Source organism: Canis lupus, chromosome 1, assembly GCF_011100685.1.
Source record: "Canis lupus familiaris isolate Mischka breed German Shepherd chromosome 1, alternate assembly UU_Cfam_GSD_1.0, whole genome shotgun sequence".
NCBI lineage: Eukaryota > Metazoa > Chordata > Mammalia > Carnivora > Canidae > Canis > Canis lupus.
In genome coordinates, this window is record NC_049222.1 from 50380462 (window position 1) to 50397856 (window position 17395).

At 44.7% G+C, this 17395-nt stretch overlaps 1 protein-coding gene across 4 annotated transcripts in view; it reads right to left on the reverse strand.

Moving 5' to 3' along the window:
- AGPAT4 (1-acylglycerol-3-phosphate O-acyltransferase 4) overlaps window positions 1–12075 on the reverse strand; it is a 128324-nt gene extending 116249 nt beyond the window's left edge. The window contains exon 1 of one of the 4 annotated variants that reach the window (XM_038526507.1): window positions 11871–12075. The gene's annotated coding sequence lies outside the window, so the exon portion shown is untranslated. Of the gene's footprint in view, window positions 1–11159; window positions 11433–11870 lie in introns of those variants that run through there. The other 3 variants (XM_038526506.1, XM_038526505.1, XM_038526510.1) reach the window with 3 other exon arrangements.
- Window positions 12076–17395: the final 5320 nt, after the last annotated feature.

The following is a 17395-nucleotide window of genomic DNA, read 5'->3' on the forward strand; positions in this document are numbered from 1 at the left end:
TCTCAACCATGGACAGTTTTCTTAACTGACTGTTCTTTCTTTTTCTACCTTGCTATCAATTGTTCCTTTTTCACAATTTACCCAGGCAAACAGGTAACCACGTTTAAGCCAGTAATTTCAGGATTATACTTGCTCCTAGTAGGTTCAGGGTAAAATCAGAGTAAGCCTCACAAAGTACATAGGATTTTGACAATAATTTTTCCCACCAGATACTGCAGATTTGGGGCTGTCTTCCACATGGTTGAATCTGTCCTCAGTTAGTCTATTATCTCGTACATGGAATATGTTTTGCCAGACAGATGCCACAGCACCCTAATACTTTGACGGCATTATCTTCATTTTCAATGAAACGTTGAGACAGGTGATTCTGGATATCCATGGTTTTATTTGTTTAAGTAATCTCTATACCCGACATGGGGTTTGAACTCCTGACCCAAGATCAAGAGTAGCGTGTTCTACTGATTGAGCCAGTCGGGCAGCCCAAAAACATGGTTTTGAAAAGAGCACGGACACACACACATACACACACACATACACGAGAGGCCTACCCTTCTTCCTTATTATTCTCAAATATATCTAATAAAACTTAGTTTGCTTGTGCCTGGACAAAGTCCACAGTTCAGATTTTTTTATTCCTCCACCACCATCTTACTGTAAAGGGGAAAAAAAAGTGGTTTATTAGAGTAGTTAGGTATTGAGTACCCCTCTTTCCCTCTATTACAACACGATCTGCCCAGGCTTCTTATATAATGTTTGGTTAGGTTATTCTTCCACCTCCTGGAGAGCGTGGGACCCTGAAAGTGGGGTACCTTTAGAACAGCTTGTTAGGATTTGAATTGGCAGATTTCACATGCCTGACTGTTTTGTTCAAATTTCCAAAGATAACCCCAGTTGAGAAAAATCTTTATGAGAACAGGAGGTAATGTATCGTAAACCAGTGATAAGATAAAAGATATCAGTACTCAGGAGGAGTTAAAGCAACTCCTCATTGGAGAGACAGTCAAGGCAATGGGAAAGGAAAAGAGATTAGAAAGAACAGAATGGGTGCTGGGCTGATCTAGAAAAGGGGTTATTCCAGTAGAAGGGAGTAAAGTCCAAAAAAGTAGGTGACCAGAGCCAAAAAGAGAGGGACTCAAGCAACCTTCCATCAATCATACCATCAGGAACAAAGAGACAAGGAAGAAAACAGAGTCAAGGCAGGCCAGTCCACGGGGATGACCCATCCCATCCCCAAGACTCACCATTTAGGGACAGTGGAAAAGAGGAAAGGTGGTGGGAGGGACAGCATGATAAATCGACTCTTCCTTCCCACAAAGTCACTCAGAGATCATCCAGCTCAGTTTTCCTCTAAAAACTTTCCACAGAGATGTTCCCCTCAGCAGAGGAAGCTAACTCTGAAGGGTCTGGAGCCACGGCCTAAAGCCATCAAAACAACCAAGCATGCTTTGTCCTAAAAGTTCATATAAATGCTGCATGTTCTATCCTGGCATATCTATGTTTGTTTTATTTTTTTCTATAAAATGAATCTTAGATCTTTCAGCAAACTGATGCTTGGGCCCAGTTTATCCTGCAGCCCTGCACACTTGCTGGCACACTTTTCCCAAAATGGCCCCACCATGTTGTTGGTTGGAGAAGTTGGCCTCTATCCTGGCCTCCTGCCCGACCGGGTCGGGACACGAAGCCATGGGATGCACAAGGCTATCTCCCAGTGTGGGGCCACGGCAGACCTAGGGACAGGCAGCCCTGGTCTCAAGGAGCCCGAGGTCCATCCCACAGAAAGGAAGCAGGTGGCCAGGGATGGGGACCCAACCAGGCTTTGCCACCCTGCCCTGATCCTCCCTTATGCCATGCTGCTTCTTGTGGTCCCTAAAAGGCCCCCAGTCTCTGTGGCCCAGTCGAACGTGTCTAAAGAAGGAGGCCCAGCAGTCTCTAGATTCTAGCTAATGAAATGTTCCTGTGGACTCTGAAAAGGGCAGGACACCTTGCTCACCAGTCTGCTAATCCTCTCCCAGCCCAGAGAGACAGGCAGGGTTGTGTCACATGGTGCACCCATTCTTGGGATATTGCAACTCAATGCTTGCCCAACACCCACAGAACACAACTAGATCCCAGCCTGGCAAAGCACATGTTCAAGAAAGGTACATCTTCTCTGGGGAGCCAAGCCAGAGAGAAGCTGTTACGACCAGACTATCTTAAGGACAAATTACAGTTCAGCCATTTGAGAAGACAGAAGGAATAGGAAAAGGTGGGGGTAGGGGTGGGAGATGAAGTCCCAGTTTGGCTAAAATTGGACCCAATATAAATAATTAAAACAACCAGGCACATTTAAAATATCTCTGCGGTCCTCTCTCTCTGTTTCCCCTATTAAACTTTAACCCCCACCCTTCCACCAGAAATGGAGGTCAAATGAGGAATTTAGTGACACCACATGACTTCCATTATATCATTTGGTCTTAATTCACTTCTTAAAATTCCATGTGATTTGGGGGTTAAGATGTAGAATTTCTGCTCATTTTGAAGATACGGAAGGTCTTTTAACCCTCAAAGAAGATCCAGGAAGGTTATGGGAAAGAACACAGCATGCAAACATACGCAATGCTTTTATAGATGCTGTCCTTTCCTGCACGCAGACCCTGTGTGGCTCATCTTTGTACCCTCAGCGCTTGGCCGCTGGTAGACTGGTTACTAGGATTCAATAAGAAATGCCGCGAGGGGCTCTGGGATTGCATAGGAGTCTGGAAGGACAGACTCACCCGAGCCACACCCCCATGCCCATCCTTCCGGTCCTGGAAGGGAGAAGGGACACAAGGTGACTGAACACCTAGTGTTACCAGGCAGTGGGCTGGGGAGCCGGGCCTTGCCTGAAGTAGGGGCTGGTCCTGGGACACCCAGTGTAAGTGGCCCTCTGGACTAAGCCAGAAGGCAGGAGAGGAGAGGCTTGAAATGCCTACGTGACTGGGAGGGGAGGGCGCTAAGAGGCAAATAAATAACCAGTGAGACCTGGGAGTGGAGCTCCCTGGGTTGGCCTAGAAACTGGGAATTAATCAGGAAATCCCAGCAAAGGCTCGAAGTCAGTTATCAAGCGCTCTCACAATTCTTTCTTTAGATACGTGAATCTATCCCGCCCAGGGGTTGTCCCCCAGAGAGTTCAGCAGGCTGAGGGGCAGGGGCCATTGAAGCAGAAACCTGTGGGTAATCCATATTTGAGGACTTAAGGGTTACAAGTCTGCTTTTCATTTATTTTATTATTTTCCACTTATCTATTTGTTCATTGAAATGAACAAATTGCCCCTTTGGTTTGAGCTGTCCCTTTTCAACCTGGTGAGTGCAAGTTAGTCCAGAGAGATGGGTTCCATGGCTCAGGGAGCCGGCTAACTGGATTTCTGGGTGTCGGATGTAAGATTTCCTGAAAGTTCTCAACTAAGGGAGACTCTTAGCATCTGGCAATATCTGGAATATTTTTGGCTGTCACTCGAGGGGTAGGGGAGGGGAATGACTGGTAGCCGCAGGGTTACTGCTAAACATTCTGCAATGCACAGCATAGCCCCACAACAAAGAATTATTTGGTCCAAGATGTCAACACCTTCCAGATTGAGAATTTGTTCTAAAGGAATGTCAGCCTGGGAAGACCGGGGTGGGAAAGCATCAGATGAGGCACATGTCACCCCTGACTCCCTGTGCCTACCTTTCACTGGGCCACAGTACTCATTCGTGCCAGATACTCTGCTTGGTGCTAGAAACAGTGCAATTGGAAAGGGCATGCCAGGGACGCCTGAGTGGCCCAGAGGTTGAGCGTCTGCCTTTGGCTCAGGTCATGATCCCGAGATCTGGGATTGAGTCCCACATCGGGCTCTTTGCATGGAGCCTGCTTCTCCCTCTGCCTATGTCTCTGCCTCCCCCAACCCTCTATCTCTCTCTCATGAATGAATGAATGAATGAATGAATAAATAAATAAATAAATAAATAAAATCTTAAAAAAAAAAAGAAGAAAGGGCATGCCATCAGCAAGCACTCAGGGCAGTCCTTAGACTAGAGGCGTAAAAGGCGAATTGCCATTTATTTTATTTTTTTAATTTTTATTTATTTATGATAGTCACACAGAGAGAGAGAGGCAGAGACACAGGCAGAGGGAGAGGGAGAAGCAGGCTCCATGCACCGGGAGCCCGATGTGGGATTCGATCCCGGGTCTCCAGGATCGCGCCCTGGGCTAAAGGTAGACGCCAAACCGCTGCGCCACCCAGGGATCCCCGAATTGCCATTTAATATGATGGCATCTAGAGTGACATTTTATGAAGGACGGATGGTGGGATGGAAGAAGAATGTCAGGAATATGGAGGCCAAGGTTCAGGAGATAGGCACAAGGGTGGGGCATGGCTGGAGAAGGAAGCTGCTCACCATGTGTCCATGCAACCGGCCCTTCCCCACGGCAGAGGAGAGAAAAGAGGAGCAAAGAGCTGGGCCCACTAGGAAGGTTCAGAGATTGCATCGATGACAGGGTGATACTGGCAGCATCCTGGGAGAAAGCACTCGGTATGGCCAGGCTCTTTAAAATTTCATCAGCCTGGGTTAACCTCTGTCCACAGAGAGGTGACAGCTCACGAGCGAGTTGACAGAGATGGGAAGGAGACCAAATCTCCCTCCCGGTCAATTCATTTCACTGGTTCTCCTTTGAAAGTTTGTCTGAGATAAGCACGGGCAGTGTCTTTCCAGAGAGTACTCTGCCTTTACGCTAGTGATAAACTTGTTGACAAGAGACAACAACAAAAAAAAGTCTGCCTCTCCACGCACAATCCTTGGAGCCATTCAAGCAGCCACCACCAGGGTCCTCAAGAGCAACTTCTCAGCAAAGTCAATCCTTGGTTAAAAATTAAGTTTTGAAGGGTTCCTGGGTGGTTCAGTGGGCTGAGTCAGGGCGTCTGACTCTTGGTTTCAGCTCAAGATGTGATCTCAGGGTTGTGAGATCGAGCCTTGTACCGGGTTCCACACTCAGCACAGAGTCTGCTTGAGATTCTTTCTCCCTCCCTCCTTACCCTCCCCCCCTCGTCATGCTCTTTCTCTCTTTCAAATAAATAAATCTTTAAAAATTAGTTTTGAGAACAGTTGATATTTAATTTTCTTAAAGATTTTATCTATTCATGAGAGACACAGAGGGAGAGAGAGGCAGAGACATAGGCAGAGGGGGAAGCAGGCTCCCCACAGGAAGCCCAGTGCGGGACTCAATCCCGGGACTCCGGGATCAGGCCCTGAGCCGAAGGCAGACGCTCAGCCTCTGAGCCACCCAGGCGTCCCAGTTGATCTTTAATTTGATGTTATACCCCGCACTGCTATTCAGCTATTCTAACCACAGGGCCCTTGTCCTTCCCTACCAGGTCACCTTTCTGGCTAAACCAGAACAAAGTTCCCAGAAAACCATGGAAGCTTGTCTTCTAGGCTCTGCTCCTAGCTGTACCCCAAGTTCAAGTGACCACTGTCACTTCCAATGTTTCTGCAGTTCCCAAAAACTAGGATGAAAGGGATACAGGGGAAGGTCTGCATGGTAGAGATCTGATCATCATGCCAGAAATGTTTACTGCACATCCGCTCAGTATGTGCTGCCGTGCCGGTCCTGGGCACAGAGGGATGAATACAGCACCCATGGTGTGGAGGGAGCGGTGGTACACAGCTGGGCCCTGGAAAGCAATAGCCTTGGTTCAAATCTCACCTCTGTTCCGTATTGTGAAACCAGGTGAATAACTCACTAATCTTTCTGTGTCTGTAAAATGGAAACTGATAATAGTTTTACCTGCGTGGTGTGTTATGAGGACAAAGTGAATTGATAGATGTGCGGTCTCTGTAATAGCCGGGCACGCAGGAAGTCCTCATTAAAGTGGGCCATTACCATTCTCAGGGAACTGACAGGCTGGCTGGTCACCTGGCATCTCTGATGGTGGCCGCAGGTGACCTGCCATCCCCCAGACTGAGGAATAATCTGCAGGAATTTTAGCAATCAGCTTCAGACAACTATGAAGTCCAAACTGTGCCTCTGTTCTCTTGTAGAGGCCTACATAGAAATAACCATGGAATAGCCACTATGTATAACTCAAATTCAAAAGGGAGAGATCTGTGGCAACTGGAGTTATCTGGAACTCTGGAACAGCTTCCCGCTGGAGGGAGAAGCTGACCTCATCTGAGATCAAAATAACAAAGAAGAGGAACTTGCTAAATGTTTTCTCTGAAGGTCAAACAAGCAGAGGGGGGTGGAGTTCAGATGAACTTCAGTATATCGCCCATATAATCTCCATGCCAAGGTAGAAATCAAGTGGGAGCAAAACAATTCTAAGAGAAGCTACATGACATCAGGAAATGCGAGCAGGAAGTACTCTGACGAGGTTTTAACATTCTTTAGTTTATATATTTAGATTTAAGATGTTCCTACTTGGTTTTGTCAGGAGACACAGACTTGAAATGCATTATGGGAAATCTAGCTCTAAAGGACAAGAGGCTCTCTAGTAAACCGATGGGCATATAATTTTGATGAGGGGGGGAGTTTCTCTTTTAAAAATGCTATACTTGGGGACGCTTGGGTGGCTCAGTGGTTGAGCATCTGCCTTTGGATCAGGGTGGATCCTGGAGTCCCAGGATCGAGTCCCACACTGGGCTTCCTGCATGGAGCCTGCTTCTTCCTCTGTCTATGTCTACCTCTCTTTCTCTCTGTGTTTCAAATAAATAAATAAATAAATAAATAAATAAATAAATAAATAAATAAAAATGCTATACTTGGAGTCCATCTGGAGGGAGCCATAGTCCCATAGAAGTCTACAAGTAACTTGCAATGAGGGAACTTTGAGAGAAAGAGAAGATGTAAGTCTTCTGGACTGTATTCCTCTATGGCTCCAGGGTCAGAAATCCCACCTCTTCCCATTTCATTAATCAACAAATGTTTCCTGACACCAGCCATAAGCTCAACCAGTATGAAAGGTATAAGAAAATTCTAAGATGGATAATGGTCAAACAGCTAGCCACTCTTTCCTCCTCTGCTCAGCACAATCTATATATAAAATTGTTCAATGAAGGAAGCATGCAGTGCCATTAGCCAATAAATGCCTCTCTCAAAAATAACCCTCACTTGTTTAAGGGACTGGTTCCACAATTGTCTCTCTGTTCGTTCCTGAGCTTCTTTAGAAAAGAAATAGTTTCCTATTTATTGCTATATCCATAATTTATAGCGCTTGACACATGATAGTATCATTTGTTGAGTGAATGAATACATGGATGGATGATGGAAGCATCTATGTATGTATACATGAATGAATGAAGGGTGATGGAAAAGTAGGATTTAGGATCAAAGGAGGAAGTAGAACAAAATGAGGACAAAATCAAAGACAGGTAGGAAATCTTTGGTGGAGCCAGAGTTCCTCTTGAAAAACAGAGGAGACAGGTTAGATGGATCATTCCACGATAATGTTCAAAATTCAAAAAGCAAACGAAAATTGCTTTTAAGAGCTTTCTCCTTAGTCATTAGAAGAAAATGGAGATCAATCCGTCACAGTATCTCCCTGAAAAACCCCTCAGATATTTGAAAACTGTAGCTATTTACTCTGTATCCAGTTTTGCTCACAGTTGAGTTGGTAGCATTTGGCAGACAAAGATGCACAATGAATGTTGTTGAAAGCACAAGCTCCTGATTTGAGCTTTCTCTTTCCCACAGCCTTAGCAGTGGTCCTCCCTGGTTCACACCATGAAGCCAAATTTCAGAGCACCAAAACTTCCTTTCCAAACTGAGTCTGTCTTAGGCAAAGACTATTGCAACTCTATGCCCCAGCTCTGGATAGTGTTGGGTGATTATGAAGCCAGGCTTGATCACCTATGTCTCTCAAAACCCTTAGGCATTCAAAAATCCTTCAGCACTGTGAATGCAGAGTCTTCACATACCCTTTAGACCTCCTTTTGACAATAAATTGCACAAAATGCAGTTAAGTCAGCCACACACTTATCTGAACACCCCACAATCTAAAGAGATGGCAATGGTAGGTATCATGAGGATGATGTTGTAGGGGCAGGGATGGGGCCCCCTTTTCCAAATTTCTCACTTGTTTAAAATCTGATTTAAGTCTGGTCTTTACTTTTTGGAGCTTCATCTCAAAAACAATTGGACTAGGCAGGATTTCACCACCTGCTCACATCATCTTTCTCCTACCAGTCTTTCTTCTTCTGGTTTAGACAAAATTCTGTCCCTGAATCTATATTCACCAGCATAGAGTACGCTTGCCCCATTTCCACACTAAAGACAGAACTCTCCCCACTTGGGACAAGAACCAAGAACCATGCTTCATTTCCTGACCCCAACCTCCATCAGCTGGGACAACTTTGCCTTCTTCCCCTTGAATTGTCGTCTCCTCTACTTCCAGCCTTGCGTCCCCATCCTGATCATGTTCTCCTCAAACTAACCAACCTACATCCGCTCTCTCTCATCTCCCTCCAGGAGTCCGCCAGGACTCCTGGTCTCCAGCTGTGTGCACATCGGCACTTGTTGTCACTCCCGTTTGGTGGATCTTTAACTTGGGAGCCCAGACCACAACTTCTCCGTCCTTCACAAACGTCACGGCACCCAATTCAGAGCCTTGCAGACATTGAGGTCTCAGCTCCATGGGCAAATAACTCCAACTCCGGAAGTCCTTTCTTTGGTGTCACCTCTACTCAGCCTCTTTCCTGGGACCCTGAATTTGCTCTGCATCTATAGCTCCGTTGACCTTCCTCAGGTCAGGTCAGGGCTGCTAATTATGTTTTTAACCTCCACTCAGGGTCCAATGATGGGACAGTATTTATTTATTCCTGGCTGTGCTTCCAAAGGATTCTTGCCCTTTGAACTCCATTCCATAAAGTTTTTTTTGTTGGGACTCCTGGGTGGCTCAGAGGTTGCCTTCAGCTCAGGGCGTTATCCTGGAGGCCAGGGATCCAGTCCCACATTGGGCTCCCTGCATGGAGCCTGCTTCTACCTCTGCTTATGTCTCTGCCTCTCTCTCTGTGTCTCTCATGAATAAATAAATAAAATCTTTTTTTAAAAAAAGGCTTTCTGTTGTGAAATGGTTAGGTCTGGAAACTCCAGAGTGCCCCCCTCACAGATTTGGACTTCCACACTGGGCAGCTGCTTTCCAGGGTCATGAGGGTGACTCTACATCCTTGAGGACCATTTTCAGGCTAGAAAAACAGTAACTTAGCACAACTGCTTTCCATGCTCTTTGCAAACATCGGAAGCTTACAATTCAACTGCCATGTGTACTAGCACGCATTTCCAAAGCGACAGTCATATGCTTTTCAATGACACTTCTCCCTGCTTTATGCCCTTTAACTAATTCTCTGGGCTTTAACTCCATTTGCTTCTAGTTAGTCTTGTGCCACGCTATGTAGTCCCCGTTTTCAGATAACTTTTGTATCTGAAACACTCGAGATCTCTTGCACTATAATAACTTTTGTAAGTCCTAGATAAAAGTATATATGTAGGTAAGAATTTCTGCAAACAGAACCTCATTCAAACCACCTCTTCTTCCTGTTTCCACACCGAAGGGTTACTCTGAGGTTTCTCAGTAATGCTTTTGGCTTCAATAGCAGGAAGACACTGGGAGAGCTGAGCGACCTTCACAAATCTGTATTCAAACTTACAGGCAATCTTAAGAATTGAGGATGAGATGACTATTGATCTGTCTTATAAAGGCTGATTTGTAATTCGGCAATGCCCGAATTAAGGGAATGGTGTCCATTATCAAATATTTCCTCAGATATACTGAATAAAAGCCTCAGTTTGATTCCTACCTGTTTGTCGGCTCATTTGGACTATGCTTTTATAGCAGATGTGCAATTGATTCTAATTATATTTAACTTTGCTTATTGGGTGCATAGTACCTTTCTCTCATACTTTATATTTTTCCTGAAAATCAATTCTTTTTCTCCCCATGGAGGAGGATAATCAGAAGACTCAATAGTTTTAACTTAGGACTTTGATTTGCCCCTGTTGTCCCTGTCCACCGCCCCCCCCACACACACACACACACTTCCATGCACACACTTTCTCCCTCTTGTCATGATAGTCTTTTCTAACTGCAGATGCTTGATTCATAATCACAGATGGGTTAACGCTTTCCCAACTTTGAAAAAGAGAAGATCTATGAACCCTACGGACCCTTAATGAGAGCCGTTGGCATGGAGATCCATCCAAGGACAATGTGCAAAAAACTGAGAATCCTGCCGTTGGTTACCTTTTGTTACTCACTCCTACTTGTTGAACTTAGCTTTTTTTCTTTTTTCTGCATATGTTCAGGCTAGAGCAAAGAAGCCCTCTTTTGAACATTTAGACTAGGAGGCAACCCTGTGAGGCAGATGATACTATATCTATCGGTGCCCATTCTCAGACACCCTGTTAAACTTTTTTTCAAGGATCTCGCCTCCTCTCCAGAAGTGAGGGCTGGCCCCCTGCTTGGTCTGGTTAAGGCATTAACATCACATCTAGAGCCCTGGTTTTCTAAGACAGACCAGGGACCCGCGGACCTGCATCGACACCCAGTCATTCCTTCCACAATTCCTAGATAGGATGGAGAAATCCAGAGGCCAAAAATTAAGTAAATAAAGAGGTAATCACCAATGCCCGTTTCCTTGACAACACCCCTCCCCCAGCCCTCCTGTGATAGGGAAAAACCAAAATGAAAGTGACTGAGGGGTAGCCACAAAGCCACGCTGGATTTTAGCAAGCGGAGGCAACCGCCGGCCGGAAAGCAGCAGACTCCCAACGCCATACGAACAAATCAATTTATATTGGGGCGGCCTTTGGTGGAGTATTATTTTTGTGGTTGCCATAGAAACGCCAGGGACGGAAGAACGTGTTGCATGACACAGGAGACCGATCCGTAACAGGAACCTTCTCCCCAGCTTCATCTATTGCAGGGGAAACGCTCTCCACCGCCCCCCTCCTCCTCCCCACCAAGGGGAGGGGGCCGCAGAGGGGAAATGCAGCCCGGAGCAGCAGCTCGAAAGCCCACCCCGGCCGGGAGCGCTCCCCCGGCTGAGCACAAAGAAAGGGTCCTGCCCTGGCAGCAAAGCCCCTCTGCCTGGCAGGCTCTGTCCCTCCACGTCCCCACTGTCGCCTCACTTCCTCCTCCACCTTCCACTCTTCCTCGTCCTGTACCTACCCCTTCCAGAGGTTTTAGTGAGGTCCAGCCGAGGAGAGGACAGGGACAGAGAGAGACCCACACGCATCCGCCACGCCCAGGGGTGAAGTCGCCTGCAAACAGCACGAACGGCACATACCTCCTTTCTGGCGGCCCCTGGCACATGGACTTAGAAATCAGAAACTGAAAGGGAGCAGGCTGGGGGTGCAGAAATTGCCACTAGTTTATAGGAGCTGTAAGTCAGCCAACACTGGAAAGAAAAAGCGAGACTCCACCCATGGGGTGGACCCTTCGGGGGAAAAAAAAAAAAGTGGTCCTCAGCTGACGTCTCTCCCCACCCCATGTCACTTCCTTTTAAAGCTACAATTTAGCAGTTACGGGGAGGGAAGATACGAGCGGGTGTAACATGAGTCACTCCCTTCCCCTTCCAATTAGTGCGAGGAAGGGCTCCGCTCGGCTTCGCGACCGCAAATCTGGGGCTCGGGGACCTGCCCCGAATCGGGAACAAAGCCCGCTAGGTGGCCTCTCAGGTCCTGCCCGCGGCTCCCAAATCCTGTTGCATCCCCGAGCTGAAATGGCTCCTCCAGCCTCCAGCCTCCAGCCTCCAGCCCGGAGCGACTCCGGCCCCGGCTGTGTGCCGACCTGGAAAGCCTCCTCCGGCGGCCCGGTCGGAATTGAGCAAGTCTGGATCGCTTTGTTTTGGAGGATGCGCGCCCTCTGCAACCCCCTCACCTCTCGCGGCTCCTGCGCTGGCCGGAGGTTGCCTTCCACCCCGGAGAGCCCCCAGAGCACCTTCAAGGAAGTAATGCCGAGAGCTCCAGTGATGGGAGACGTTAAGGAGCGGGGGGAAAGCAGCCCCGAGGTCGACGTAGCCTCTCCCTGCAGAGCGGCCACCAGGGTCGATCACCACTGCACACACGCGCGCACACACATGCACACACAGGCGTGCACGTGGCATTTGCATGTAGTGTGTTGGAGAGGGTCTGGGCGGACCTTTCTAATGAAACAGCGTCGTCACAACTTTGAAGGAGGGCGGGCCGTGGAAACTCCAGAAATGCCGGGTTTCTCACAGCCCTACAACATTACCTCACCCCCCTCCAAAGAGTTCAGATGCATGCCCTTCAAATGTTCACTGTTGGAACCACAGTCACAAAAAAGAATCCGAGTATTTAGACATGACTCCGCTGTTCACTCCTATTCTTGAGAAGTCTAGGATCCACAGGGAAAAAGAACATGCTCACGGATAACTAGACCACGTTGCAAAATTACTAAGACCCAACAAACTGCTGAAAAGCAAAACAAAACAGTGTGCCATGAGAACAGAGAAGATGGAAGGGATCTTTTCAGTGATAGTGGGAGGGTGGGAAAGAGGGCATTCGTAACTGAGGAAACCGGGTTTGGACTGGGTCCTGTAGGGTGTGTGGCATGTTGATGGTATGTGATGGGAGAGAGGGAGATGGGGCGTGGATGTGGAGGAGGATAAAAAACATCAAAGGCGCCAGGAAGGAATGTGAACAGAGATCTGAAGAGAAAACCCATTTGTGGCAACGGCTTATTTTAATATCCGTGAGAAAATTAATCTGACCATATAGAAATGCTTATAAAAGATACTTGTAAGACTTTTCATACAGCCAATGCAATTTCTAAGAGTTGTCATAACTTTTCAAATTATGTTTTAAAGTCCATGTATTATTTCTGGGCAGCTGAGCGGTTCAGTCAGTTAAGCAGCCGACTCTTGATTTTAGCTCAGGTGTTGATCTCAAGGTGCTGTTTGTTGGCTATTTGTGTATCCTTTTTTTGGTGTGTTACAGTTTACGTCTTTTACGTTCATTCATTCATTCATTTTAAAATAGGCTCCACACCCAGAATGGAGCCCAATGCTGAGATAGAGACCTGAGCTGAGATCAAGAATCAAATGCTTAACTGACTTGAGCCACCCAGGCACCCCGATATATTTTATGTCTTTTCAAATTTCTCCACTGACCAGCATTAGTTTTTTACAGTCTTGCTGATTGAATATGTTGCTTGTTCTGACCCTTAACAGGTCACAATGCGCTAAGAATCCTCAAGGAGACTCCCCACTGAGCATGGAGCCCAACTTGAGGTGACAGTAAATTGGTACACTCTTTTTAGAATTCCATTAAACATGATGTATCATGAGCCTTTAAAATGGTCATACTCTTTATGCAACAATTCAACTCACGAGAATTTATGCTAAGGAAATAAGCAGTGATGACCTCAAAGATTTAGGCACAGGAAGATTCATTAGAGTCATTTATGATAGTGAAGATTAGAAATGATTTAAACGTCTGAAGTAGCAGGTTAGTTATATAAATGATGTGATATTAATATAACAGAACACACTCCATAAATTTAAAAAGCTGAATTTGAAAGACATGAGTAAACTTCCACAATATATTAAGTGAAGAGGAAAGAAACTAAGGTATATATCAAATGTAAACTCTTCTTTATAATTATACAAATATATATTACATTGCCTATAACGGATTGGAGAGCGCCCCCCCCCCCCCCAATTCATGTCCATCCAGAACTTCAGAAGGTGTTTTTATTGGAAACAGTGTCTTTAAGAAGGTTATTAGTTAAGATGAGGTCATGCTGGATTAGGAGGAGCCCTAAATCCGATGTCTCATATTCTTGTAAGAAGAGGAGAGATTAGAGAGGAATATACACAGAGAATGAGGCCATGGGATGTTGGAGGCAAAGCTTGGAGCAGAGTGTCTACAAGCCAATGAATGTCAAAGCGTCTATTCTGGCAAGTGCCAGAAGCTAGGAGAAAGGCTTAGAACAGACTCTCCCTCAGAGCCTCAAGAAGGAACCGACCCTACTGACACCTTAATTTCCTGGCCTCCTGAATTGTGAGAGAACAAATTTCTGGGTTTTAAACCACTCAGTTTGTGGTCATTTGTCATGGAAGCCCTTAGAGACTCATACCGTGTGCAAAAAAGTCATTAAACTGTTAATGATTATTTCTAGGCTGTGAGGTTGAGGATGATTCTTATTTGTTTTGTTGTATTTTACTGCATTTAAAAAAAAATTCAACCAGGAACACTTACAACTTTAGTAAAAGAAAATGGTTATGAGTAAAACCCAAAGATTCAAAGTTTCCAAAGTCATAGTGTTCTAGGATGATTTAGAACACAAGTGAAGAATAATCAATGATGATTACAACATATTGTAGCTCAAAGATTAAAGTATTTTCAGGAGTCTCAGTTAAAGAGGGAATGCTATGTGTTTCAGAAAAATTTTTTAACCTAAATTTTGGTACTTAAAATGATGAATATCATTTGTCTAAAATGCTAACTTACATACCATGTATTTAACTGCCACGCTAGATGGTTAAGTTATTATTTTTTTTTTTTGGTTAAGTTATTAATGAGTATTTCGAACAACCTGCTCTCTTAACACCTTGTTAGCTGCATGCTGATGCATTATTTTTTTTTTGCTTTATTTTGTTTGCCTGATGGTAGGATTACAAATATAAGTAAATCCATATAAATATATACACACTTTGAAAATTTCCTCAAATTATAAAATATAAACATATCATAGATTTGCAATTATAATTACCTCTCACTGTATGCTGAATTAGGAGTTGTGGCTGTGTCAAGTAGACAAAGAAAAGTGTATAAATATTTAGTAAAGTCAATTTGAGGTTTGGAATCTTTCATCTTATGTTTACGGGTTGTGTATTTCAATCAACTCTAATTGAGCCTTACAGATGTGTCATATATGATGTTTAATGACCAACAAGCTCATAAGGATATGTTGTCATCCCAATTATTTTAAGTACATTCAAATAGCTTTAATATGAACATTTAATGTTCAAATAACATTAACTATCATGGAGGAAAGTGTAGAGGAACAAAGCAAGATTACCTCCTCTATCTATCTAGATTTACCTCCTCTAAATGACTGTCCTAAGTCATTTCCCCAAATATTAATGTGGATGCAGGACCCCACGTCCATCAACTCTTAATGATCTTAACTCAGAATTGCATTTTAAGTGTCTTAAAAATCATTCTCAGGATTCACGTATCTCCTTTCTCTTCTGGATGTCTTCAGGTCCATTCAACCTGGCAGGGATGACTAGAAAGTCTTTCCCTCCTCCTGAATCCGGGCAACGAGCAGCTGGAAATCATAGGATACGGGAGCAAATCTACCATAAGGGGAGGAACTGAATTCAAATCAATGAACTCATGGGATACTTGGGTGGCTCAGCGGTTGAGCATTTGCCTTTGGCTCAGGGCGTGATCCTGGGGTACCGGGATTGAGTCCCACATTGGGCTCCCTGCATGGAGCCCGCTTCTCCCTCTGCCTGTGTCTCTGCCTCTCTCTGTGTGTGTCTTTCATGAATAAATAAATAAAATCTTAAAAAAAAAATAAACGAACTCTTAGCTGATGGGCAGCAAATTGAAAGTTACCAGCTTCACGATCTGATTTTATTTTTTATTTTGTTAAATTTTTATTTATTTATAATAGTCACAGAGAGAGAGAGAGAGAGAAAGGCAGTAGGCAGAGGGAGAAGCAGGCTCCATGCACTGGGAGCCCAATGTGGGATTCGATCCCGGGTCTCCAGGATCGCGCCCTGGGCCAAAGGCAGGCGCTAAACCGCTGCACCACCCAGGGATCCCAATGATCTGATTTTAAGAGACAAGGTAATACAAAGGAATACTGGAACTTGGGACTTGTGATCTTCGTGATCAAGTGAAAAGAAAGCACACTGTTTTGAGTGGTATTTAACCCTGGGTGATTTTCAACCATTGCACTTTATAATTTTGTGATTTAAAAAGAAATTGATAAGTGTGTATTATTTTTATAAACAGAAAACTAAAGCATTTTCATTTTTAAAAATAAATATTTATTGTTATTAACTGTGACATATGCCTTTCTTGATTTGGCAGCCATTTGAGCCTATAGCCCAATGACACCTTAAAGGGTAATCTGATTCACGTGTGGTTGTGGGGACCATTAGCATGGGCATCATCTGGGAACACATTAGAGATGCAGTCTCCAGCCCTACCCCAGACCTACTAAATCAGAAGCTCCATTTTAATGACATTTCCGGGACAGTCATATGCACAGTAACAATGGAGAAGTACTTGTTTTAATCCACATTTCTGATTTTACAGACGATCTCTCACATCAGAATCCAGGAAGGCTGGGTCCGCTTGTCCTGGGTTACACAACGCACATAAATGAACAGGGAGCAGCGGAAACCAAGGCTCAGTTTTTAATAATTCCTACCTCAAAATTCTTTCCATTCTGTTCTCCAGGCTTCCAGATGAAAAGCAAGTCTGAAAGAAACTCCATTGGCATCAAAATGCTAAAAAGAGAATTTTTACTTAAACTCATGTTCGTTATACTAGGTGTAGTTATTAAAAGTCCATCTATATTCCATGCATTTGAGTTTAAACATAGTCAGTTTTACCCAAAGAAAGTTAGTTTTGGAATATTGGACCAAAATTGGTGAAAAGCATGTGACATCTTTTCTCCATGATCACTCATTTTATCTTGGTTGCAAGCCAAAACAATGTCTAGTCCAACAAAACTTAGCTTCATGACTGATTTCCAAGAGGCTGTAAAAAAGAAAATGGTCTCCATGGGCTTCCTTGTTTTGCTCTTGCCTTGCTCTTGCCACTTCCTAGTCTGCTTGCTCCTTACCAGGGAGCCTGTGCAAAATAAAAACAAAGCATATGATTTCCCCCCTCTCTCATCTCTGACTTTAGACACCACAAAAGTCCTCTCTATAATATGTTTCCTCCTTTAATCTAGCTTTGTTTCTTGCAACAAAGGGTCCTAATTCTTTTTTATTTTTTATTATTTTATTTATTTTTTGAGGGGGCAGAGAGAGGAAGGCAGAGGGAGAAGGAGAGAGAATCTGAAGCAGGCTTCATGGGCAGCGCAGAGCCTGCTGCAGGGTCTGTCTCATGACCCTGAGGTCACAACCTGAACTGAAATCAAGAGTTGGGAGCTTCACCAACTGAGCCACCCAAGTATTCCAAAGGGTCCTAATTCTTCATGTAGATTTTTAGAGTCTCAGCTTTCTCATTCCTAAAATTCGTGAAGTGGTGGTTTAAATGAGACAGTAGATGGGAGGCACCTGAAATAGTGTAGAACCTCAAAAAATGATCTTTCTTGTCTCTTCTCTCCTCAACCCATTCAAGATGACTTACAGACCTTTGCTTCCAGGTGGTATCTCTCTCCTAACCCCTAGACACATTTACCCGCTAACCTGA